The 9,409-nt window shown below is 45.6% G+C and overlaps 1 pseudogene; it reads right to left on the bottom strand.

Annotated features, from left to right (window-relative positions):
- Positions 1 to 313: 313 nt before the first annotated feature.
- On the bottom strand, positions 314 to 908 carry LOC116895279 (annotated as a pseudogene).
- Between the last annotated feature and the right edge of the window lie 8,501 nt (positions 909 to 9,409).

Genomic DNA, 9,409 nt, shown 5'->3' with positions numbered 1-9,409 from the left:
AAAGATGTGCATAGGAATGCTATGCGGGCCGCAGGTGCGGACTGACTTAGGTTGGACACAAGAAAGCGTGCCTTCCTCCCACGAGTGTTTGACGTTGTTTACAGGCACCTGCTATAAAAGTTGCCAGTTTGAACTCAGCGCTTTTCCTTATCTTTTTGTTTCTCTATCATTTGAAGAGGGGGGAAAAAAAACCCTATTTTATAAAGATCATCTTTATATAGGATACAGATATTTCTTTATAAAGATATCTTGGTTTTTATTTATTTATTTATTTTGCTCTATGGAAAATTTATTACAACTCTCCAACTGCACATTACTTCTTCTTTTCAACGTCCAGCTCTGCAGCTTCCTTCGCCCTTTTTGCTCGGAGGCCCAAGAGCTGGGCACTGGCACGGGCCATGCAAAGACTGGCAAAAGCCTTAAAATTGTTCTCTTCTTGTGTGATGGCTCTGGCCTTTTCCTTTTTGTACACATTCCGGTTGGGTATCACAGGTCCTGTTAGCTGCGTGGCCAATTTAAGTTCTTCAGCAAAACTGTCTCCCTTCTTCGGAGCAGAAGGCTTCCCGGGGAAAAGTAGGAGCTTGGAGCGGTAGCCCTCTTTCAGGTGCTGCTCGTTGGCCTGCGGTGACTCAGTGGATTTGATTCGCTTCCTTGGGTCCACAGAGATGCCGATGGTGTGAGCCATTTTCTTGTGGACCAGCCACCCCGAGTTCCTCTAAGCCCCGGACCTTGGTGTGGTATTTAACTATAGGGCATGTCACGATGGGCCTGTCGGAACCAGACATGGGGGGAGGGGCACTTTCGCCTGCCTGGCCTTGCGGCTGTGGATCTTGCGTGCTGGCTGGTTGAACCAACCAATCCTTGTGGAAGTGGGGCTTCAGGATCATGCCATTCCAGCTGGGAGCCATGGCTGCCTCCTGTACAGAACAGCTGAGCAGAAAGGGCTAAAGATATCTTTATAAAGGATAAAGATATCAGTAAACATTTTTTTAAAAGGCCTCGGCTAGGCGTTAGCTAAGAAATCCTGAAGTATAATGAGAAGGAACCAAAGAATGAGATAAATTGTGAACCTACGTTTTTCTGGTTGGGCCAGCTGCTGTGCTGGGCACAGCTGTATCTGCCTGTGCTCCCGGAGGGCCCGCAAAGCTGCTGCGGGTCCATCAAAGTGTGAACACACGAGGGGCCATCAGGGTGTGAACACATAGGGGCCATCGGGGTGTAAACTCAGGAGGGGCCGTCAGGGTGTGAACACATCTGTCTTGGAATCCACTGGGTATACCTCCCTGAAACCAACAGATACCAGCTATCACAGCCAGTAAAGGTGCTTAGCTTACAGCGTGGTCTTGTCTCCGGGCAACTGGCCTGCCGATGGCCTTCAGTCGTAGGGCAGTCACAGTGTGCATCCACACACGGAAAAAATAGTAACTGGGCTACCCAGCAGCAGCATGCACAACTGCTTCCCATCAGAGTTGCAACTAACCAACCCTGCAGGAGGATTAGCCACTATAGATGGGTGGGCAGGTTATGGGATCAACGTTTTCTGACATTAAGTCCCGCCATGTGGTTGGGGCTTTGCTTCCCTTAGCCAGATTTAACCACAGATTTTCTTCCTCTGTGTGTCCCCCCAGCTTTAGAAACCCAGAGGCATGCACTGCAGCAGTATCCATGCATGTGTTTTTCTGCTCTGTGTGTGTGTGTGTGGGGGGGGTTGTTTGTGCGTGTGTGTGTGTGTGTGTGTGTGTGTGTGTGTGTGTGTGTGTGTGTGTGTGTGTGTGTGGTGTGTGTGTGTGTGTGTGTGTGGTGTGTGTGTGTGGTTGTTTGTGTGTGTGGTGTGTGGTATATGTGCTGTGTGTGTGGTGTGTGTGTGTATGGTGTGCATGGTGTATGGTGTGTTTGTGTGTGTATGTGTGGTATGTGTGTTGTGTGTGTCGGGGGTGTTTCAGTAATTGGTATGCAGGTCTGTAGGCTCCCAGAGGAGGGAGGGCAATGGTTAATAGAACCAGCCTTGCAGGTGAGTCAGTCTGGTTTTGAGTTTTTGTTTCAACATCTATAAGCAGGATAACTAGTCTTGTGGTCTGCAAAATCCACATCTTCCCAGGGAGTATGAAAGCTAATAAGTATTTAAGCAAATAAAATAGACAAAAGATTTAATATAGTATTTGGAAAATATGATTTCACTACCTATAAGGGTCCATGATACCATGATAAACTTCATAAGACAGGAAAATAATCTAATCGGTTCTGGGAAATTGTGGTAGATTTTAATGACTTGACAAACGGCATTGACCATCCGGGGAACATGCTAGTTGGATGGGTGAATCCGCATAGCTCATTCAGATGACTTAATCCCAACACGTCGTGGTTTTTGAAATTTTGCTTATGGTTTTGTTTCAGGACAAACTAGTTTATCTTCAGATTAGATGTTAGGACGCATACAACATGGAACTTTGTTTCTACCCAAGCAGAGGCTGTAATCTCTAAGTGCACTTTAGATTTCTACTGAAATCAGCCAGCTTCCCTTCAGCATTCTTCAGGCATCAAGAACAACACGTGCTATGACGGCAGGCCTAAGGAGTCACACATGTATGGAGATCACACTGACCCCATTGTCTGGCTACACAGGCTTACCTCTGGTGTGGGGACATCACTGCCATTGTCTGGCTACACAGGCTTACCTCTGGTGTGGGGACATCACTGCCATTGATTCTGCAAGGATAATGCAGAAAGAAACCAAAACGTCTCTTATTTCTAATGAGATGGCCAGGTTAGTCATACTTTCAGTTTTTCTCTTTTCCATGTTTCTAAAGCGGTGATGTGGATCTCTCTGCTGTGCAGGTCAGTGAGGATGACCCCGCCAAATAGAGGCTTTCTCTTTGTTGGTTTGTTTGTTTGTTTTTAATTGTTTAGGGTATGGTCCTAATACCAGGAAGAAGAGAAGAGAATACTTTTATATTCCTCCTATTCTGAGAAATTGCTTTATTTTCGTAAATTTTTGTTTGAAACACAATTTAGTTGGAAGAGGATGTGTAATGATTCTGGTGGTGAACGAATAGGGTGGTGATTACCAAACCCATCACATGTCTGGGTCTTCTGAACTCACGGGGACTTTGATTCGATGATTAAGAAACAAGTTTTGTAGAGGTTCTAATTGTGCGATTGTGTGTGTGTGTGTGAGAGAGAGAGAGAGAGAGAGAGAGAGAGAGAGATGGAGACAGAGAGACAGAGAAACAGAGAGACAGAGAGACAGAGAAACAGAGAGACAGAGAAACAGAGAGACAGAGACAGAGACAGAGACTGTGGCCCGGCTTGAGTTTGCTCCTCCAGGGAATTGTACGTACAAATGCTCCATTCTGGGCTGTGCCTTGTAGATGAGTTTTAGAAAAGACTTGCAATTGTCCACACATTTCTAGCCTCAAATATCACATGCAAAGAAATATTAAATCCCTACTGTTTTACGGGTAGTCACAGTCCAAACCTGAGCTAGCAGCCCTTTTCTCCCAGTGTGTGAGAGAGCAGTAATCATCTGTGTCCACTCGTAGCTGGCACACTTTCCAAGTGCTCTTGACCTGCTTCATTTTTAAATTAGTCTCATGTAGCAAGGGAGACAACACAGACAGGGGACAGGAGCACAGAGATGGTGAGGGGCTGACTTTTGAACCCACAGGTCAATGGAGAAGGACTCAGATGTAATTATGTTAGCTATAGGTGTGTGTGTGTGTGTGTGTGTGTGTGTGTGTGTGTGTGTGTGTGTGTGACCCTCACAGCTAGAATCCATTTACACTATGTCAAAATGGTATGGTGGGTAAAGACACTTGCCATGGAGCCTAGCAACCTGAGTTCGATGCCTGAGACACCCCCACTTGGTAGAAAGAGAGACTCAACTCTCTCAAGCTGTCCCCTGACCTCTACATGTGTGCTGCGTCACATGCACCCTCTAATCAAATAAATGAATAGATAAAGAAATGAATGGACGAATAAGCGCGTCCATTCTCTGGTTGGTCTTCTACTTGGTGATCAGAGTTCATGCCTCACTGTGCCTGGCACACAGAGTCACGGTACCTGCGTTAGTTCCTCTCTGTTGCTGACCACAAGCGCTGCAGAGAAGGAAGAGCTTGCTGGGGTGTGCGATTTCTCTGGGGAGGAAGGCATAGCAGGAGCAGGAAGCTCGCTGAAGTGGCGCCAAGTGCATCAATCTCATCCCACCCCCCGGATACTTCCTCCAGCAAGAACTTAAAGGTTCCGGTTCCGCAACTGTTTCAAACATCCCCATCAGCTGCTCACACACCTGAGCCCGTGGGGGGACACTGCTCATTCCAGCCACCGTAGTGGTCCATCTCGTTGCACACGGCTGAGCTTCTTCCACTGCATTTAAACTAAATCTGCGCCAGATCTCTCATTAAGAGGCAAGAATGTGAAAAAGAGCAGACAGAACACGAAACATTTGTTGGTCCCCACCTCCCCAACCCCCCCAATATTGGGCGCTTAGCTAGAAGTTCGAGATGAGAAATAACAACGCCAGCAGCCAGTTAGGGAAGTTGTAGCAGGAATAATTACACGAGTTTAGCTTCTGAGGGAGGCTTGCCCCTGTGCACTTGAGCTTCTAGATGACCCTTGCGGTAAAGTAGATCCTAACTGGATCTAACTCGACTGTGGCTTTTAATACCATATACAAAGAGAAGTTTAGGCTCTAAATGAATGATTGCGACTTGCAAATGGTGTAATGGGGAAACACACAGAGCCAACATGCTGAAGTGTTTTCTGTTATTTATACTAAACAGCTACAGAAATTATACCGAGGTAGGATATAATGACTACAAATTACATGCCTTCCGTAATAGTCTTGTTCGGTAACCTTTATCCTTCAGTACGAATAAACCCTTTCTGCAGAAGTGGGATGGGAGTAAGGAAAAGAACCAAAAAGTTCAGTCTGGAGTGAGGGGGTGCGGTGTACCGGTAGAGAGACTTGCTTCTTTGTCCCAGTGCAAGGTATCTGCATGCCTCGCTTTCTCCCGGCTTTCTTTTACCTCTCTCGATAATGCGGCTCCTATTTTAAGTAATTAAATACTAGATTTCCTCTATCTAATTCCTCTTCTTGTAAAATAACTTTACGGCAAACCGATGGGATGCTTGACAAGAGCTGGAAGACGGAAGCCGAGGCTGGTCTCCATACAGTGAACCAGGGCTCTCCATCGCTCTTGGATACCCACCCTTTAAGCCACTATGTTGTGATAGAACACATTCCCAAAAGAGGAATTTTTTTTTGACTATTTCTCTTTTGGAAATAGGCAGGGCAAAAAATATTCCTTGTATTGGAGGATGAGTAGTTTTCCTAAAATAACTCAGGATGAATGATGATCCCATTTTCAACTTGGAAAGACAGCTGTCGACCAATTGGAGTGCAAGTTTCTCTTTTCCTTTTTTTTTTTTTTTTTTTTTTTGTTCTTTTTTTTCGGAGCTGGGGACCGAACCCAGGGCCTTGCGCTTCCTAGGCAAGCGCTCTACCACTGAGCTAAATCCCCAACCCCTCTCTTTTCCTTTCTAGGCGTGGATCTGCACCATCCATGAACTTCTTATGCCAGGTGGAAAGGTATCTATATACCTATAGCTACACACTCCTGAGCTAGGGGAAACTGTCAGTAGAACATATTTAGACTTTTAGGGAACCAAGAAAAAAATCAAAGAACCCAAAAACATAAATAGAAATGCTTGGCTGAATGGGAGAAAAGAAAGAAAACAAATCTTGGGTTTAATTCAGTTCGAATCTGTTTAAATTTGACAATCATTGTACCTACTTTTCTCAGTTTTCTTCATACCAAAATGCCTTTTCTTTTTAATTCCATTAAACCCTATGCTTACAATTGATGTTATAAATGGCAAGATTTTAATAAAAATATTCTGCATATTCAAAAAAGAAGTTTACGGACAAAATAGAAAACATCCTTTCTTTATAATTATCCCCTCCATGTACTGCGGGTGCGTACTGCGGGCGTGTACTGCGGGCATGTTTTCACTCAGCCTGTGTGATCATCAAAGAAGCCTGGGTTTTAATGAGATAGGTATCTCGGAGATGAAAAGATTGACAGGCGTGGTCTCCTTCGCTCATGTGTCTGGCTCAAAACCCAGGCGTGTTTTCTGTGCTCTTGGTGGCCCAGGGATCAGGGGTGATGCACAGAGCCTGGGCATGTAGAGCGATCTGAAGGCGGCAGTCATGGACAAGAGCAAAGTCAGTGACCTACCATTCCCCACCAGTGTGATCCAGCGTAACTTAGCCAGAAACCCGGGAATTCTCAGTAGGTGATGGCGAGAAAGGAAAGGCTTGGCCCAACCCATGGAATGAGGAACGCTATTAGCTACAAGATGGTGGTGTCTGGATAGCTTTGAACACTGTAAAGCTAATTTGTAAAAATTTAGGGCACAACAGGCTCATTCTGAGGTCAGAGGACAATGTTGGGAGTTGGTTCTCTTCTTCAGCCATGTGAGTCCTGGGGACCTGACTGATGTTTCAGTCTTGGAAGAAGGGGGCCTGACTCACTGAGCCATCTTATCAGCCTTGGATTGATGTCTCTGAGGTCCTTTCTCACTGTAAGATTCTAGAAGAGAGAACGGAATCTTAATTGTGTTTTGAGTGTCTCTTCTGCCTCCCGACTCTCTCTTTTAGAAAGCTGTGGTCTTTAGGCTTTTCAGGGTTCTCCCTATCAATGTGTGAGGAACAGCAAGCTGGAAATCACCTTCTTCAGGAAGCGTCTCCTGCACGTTCTTTAAGACAATTAGTTATTTGTCCCTCATTGGCCCCGGAATGTCCTTGCACGTGTCTACTGTTGCTCTGTTGGGCTAACTCTCTCATTCCTTCTGTTCCTCTTCAACACCATGCAGTCTCGACACAATTATATAAAGGGGGATTTGTGATCTGCTGTTTTCCTCTTTAATATGTCCTCTGACTTCACATTTTTCTTCTCTTCACTTGTGCTCTCTTTCTCATCCCCAAACAGTGTTGTGTCCAGTGATGTGTCTTCCATGGTCTCCTCTTAGTTTTTCTGCAGTCCTGTGTTTCCCATAATTCTACAGATTCCAGTGACTCTTCAGTAGTGCGAGGCTGCGGTTCCTTGTCCTGGTTGCATCTTCACCTTCTAAGTAGCCACCGGGAGTGCCGCAGAGACGGTTCATTGTCTGTAATCCCTGTGCTGGGGAGGCAGAAATAGATGGATCCCAGTGACTCACTGGACAGCCAGTGTGGCTGAATCTACAAGCTCCAGGTTTAGTGCCTCAATGAGACGGAATGGCTGTAGAGAGGGTTAGCAACCCACAGCACTTGCTGTTCCTGCAGAGGACCCTGGTGAAGTCCTTAATACCCACATTCAGATTACACTTAACTGTAATTCCAGTTCCACGGGATCCAACACCCTCTTCTGGCCTCCACAAGCACCAGGCATGCATGTGGCACACATAGGTGCAGGCCAAGCAGACATATTCTATAAAGTAAAAATCAATAAATCTTTATGAAAAGAAGGCAGAGAATGTTTGTTAAAGACACGTGACAGCCTCTGGCCTTCATATGCAGACACACATGCATATACATATATGCACATACATACTTACAGAGATACATATTTTCATACCTACAAACATACGTACTTACATACCTACAGACACAGACACATATCACACACTTGATGTTGTCCTTTGGAAGCATCCCTTGGCTTTCATCTTCAAACTTCTGACCCTAAATAACCTTTTCCTTACTTCATACTTGTGACAATAAGGCTTCCCCATAAGTGTTTCTAGACCCTGGTCTTGAGTTGGGACTCTCATCAAAATATGCTTTTGCTGGTTTTGTGTGTGAGACTCTCAAGGAGCAGTTTTGTTGTCTGAGAATGTTATTATGGTAGGTATTAAAACCCAGACACGTGTAAAAGGCGGAGCTGTAGGCTTCTAATGTAGTAGACACTTCACGGCTACAAGGTCCCCATTAAACTGCGCCATCGTCTGTGTGTAACTTGTAAAGCAAGTAACTTAGAGTTAGTTGCTCTTTGGTCTGTTCCTCAACAACATTGTGCTTTCTTTTATTTTAAAGACGTGTGTGTGTGTGTGTGTGTGTGTGTGTATGTCTGTGTGTGTATCTGTGTGTGTGTCTGTGTGTGTGTCTATGTGTGTGTGTCTGTGTGTATGTCTGTGTCTGTGTGTATGTCTCTGTGTGTGTGTCTCTGTATCTGTCTATGTGTGTCTGTCTACATGTGTCTGTGTGTCTACATATGTCTCTGTGTGTCTCTATGTGTGTCTGTGTCTGTGTGTATGTCTCTGTGTGTCTCTGTGTGTGTGTCTGGTGTGGGTGTGTCTGTGTGGGTATATGTGTGTGTGTCTATGTGTGTGTTTGAGTGTGTGTGAGTGTGTCTCTGTGTATGTGTCTGTGTGTGTGTGTGTCTGTGTGTGTGTCTCTGTGTGTGTGTCTGTGTGTGTGTGTGTGTGTGTGTGTGTGTGTGTGTCTGTGTGTGTGTGTGTCTGTGTGTGTGTGTGTGTGTGTCTGTGTGTGTCTGTGTGTGAGTGTGTGTGTGTGTGTGTGTGTGTGTGTGTATGTGTGTGTGTGTGTGTGTGTGTGTGTCTGTGTGTGTGTCTCTATGTGTGTGTGTCTGTGTGTGTCTGTCTGTGTGTCTCTCTGTGTGTGTGTGTCTATGTGTGTGTCTGTGCATGTGTGTGTCTGTGTGTGTGTGTGTGTGTGTGTGTGTGTGTGTGTGTGTGTGTCTGTGTGTGTGTGTCTGTGTGCATGTCTGTGTGTGTGTGTCTTGTGTGTGTGTCTCTATGTGTGTGTGTCTGTGTGTGTGTCTGTGTGTATGTCTGTGTCTGTGTGTGTGTCTCTATGTGTGTGTGTCTGTGTGTGTCTGTCTGTGTGTCTCTCTGTATGTGTGTGTGTGTCTGTGCATGTGTGTGTGTGTGTGTGTGAGTGTGTGTGTGTGTGTGTGTGTCTGTGTCTCTGTGTGTGTCTGTGTGTGTGTCTGTGTGTGTGTGTGTGTGTCTGTCTGTGTGTCTCTGTGTGTGGGTGGAGTGTGTCTGTGTGTGTATATTTGTGTGTGTGTCTGTGCATGTGTGTGTGTCTGTGCATGTGTGTGTGTCTGTGTGTGTGTGTGTGTGTGTGTGTGCGTGTGTGTGTGATGTATGGGTAGGGCTGGGCACATCACTGCACATGTCGGGGTCAGAGGATAGCTTTGTAGCATCCATCATCTCCTCCCGCCTCTCCATGAGTTCTGGAGATTCAACTCAGGTTGTCTGGCTTGGGCAGCAAATGCCTTCCCTGCTGAGCCATCTCTCTGGCCCACAGTTATTTTTTGTTTGTATTTTTTTCTTTCACCTCTGTGCCCTTTATCCTCCTTAACATTTGCTGTTGTGCCAAGTGGCATCTTGACTTCTATTTAAGGTT

The sequence above is a fragment of the Rattus rattus genome, chromosome 3 (assembly GCF_011064425.1).
Source record: "Rattus rattus isolate New Zealand chromosome 3, Rrattus_CSIRO_v1, whole genome shotgun sequence".
In the NCBI taxonomy this organism is placed as follows: Eukaryota; Metazoa; Chordata; class Mammalia; order Rodentia; family Muridae; genus Rattus; species Rattus rattus.
Note: the sequence above shows the minus strand (reverse complement) of the source record. Positions and strands in the feature narration are given on the sequence as shown.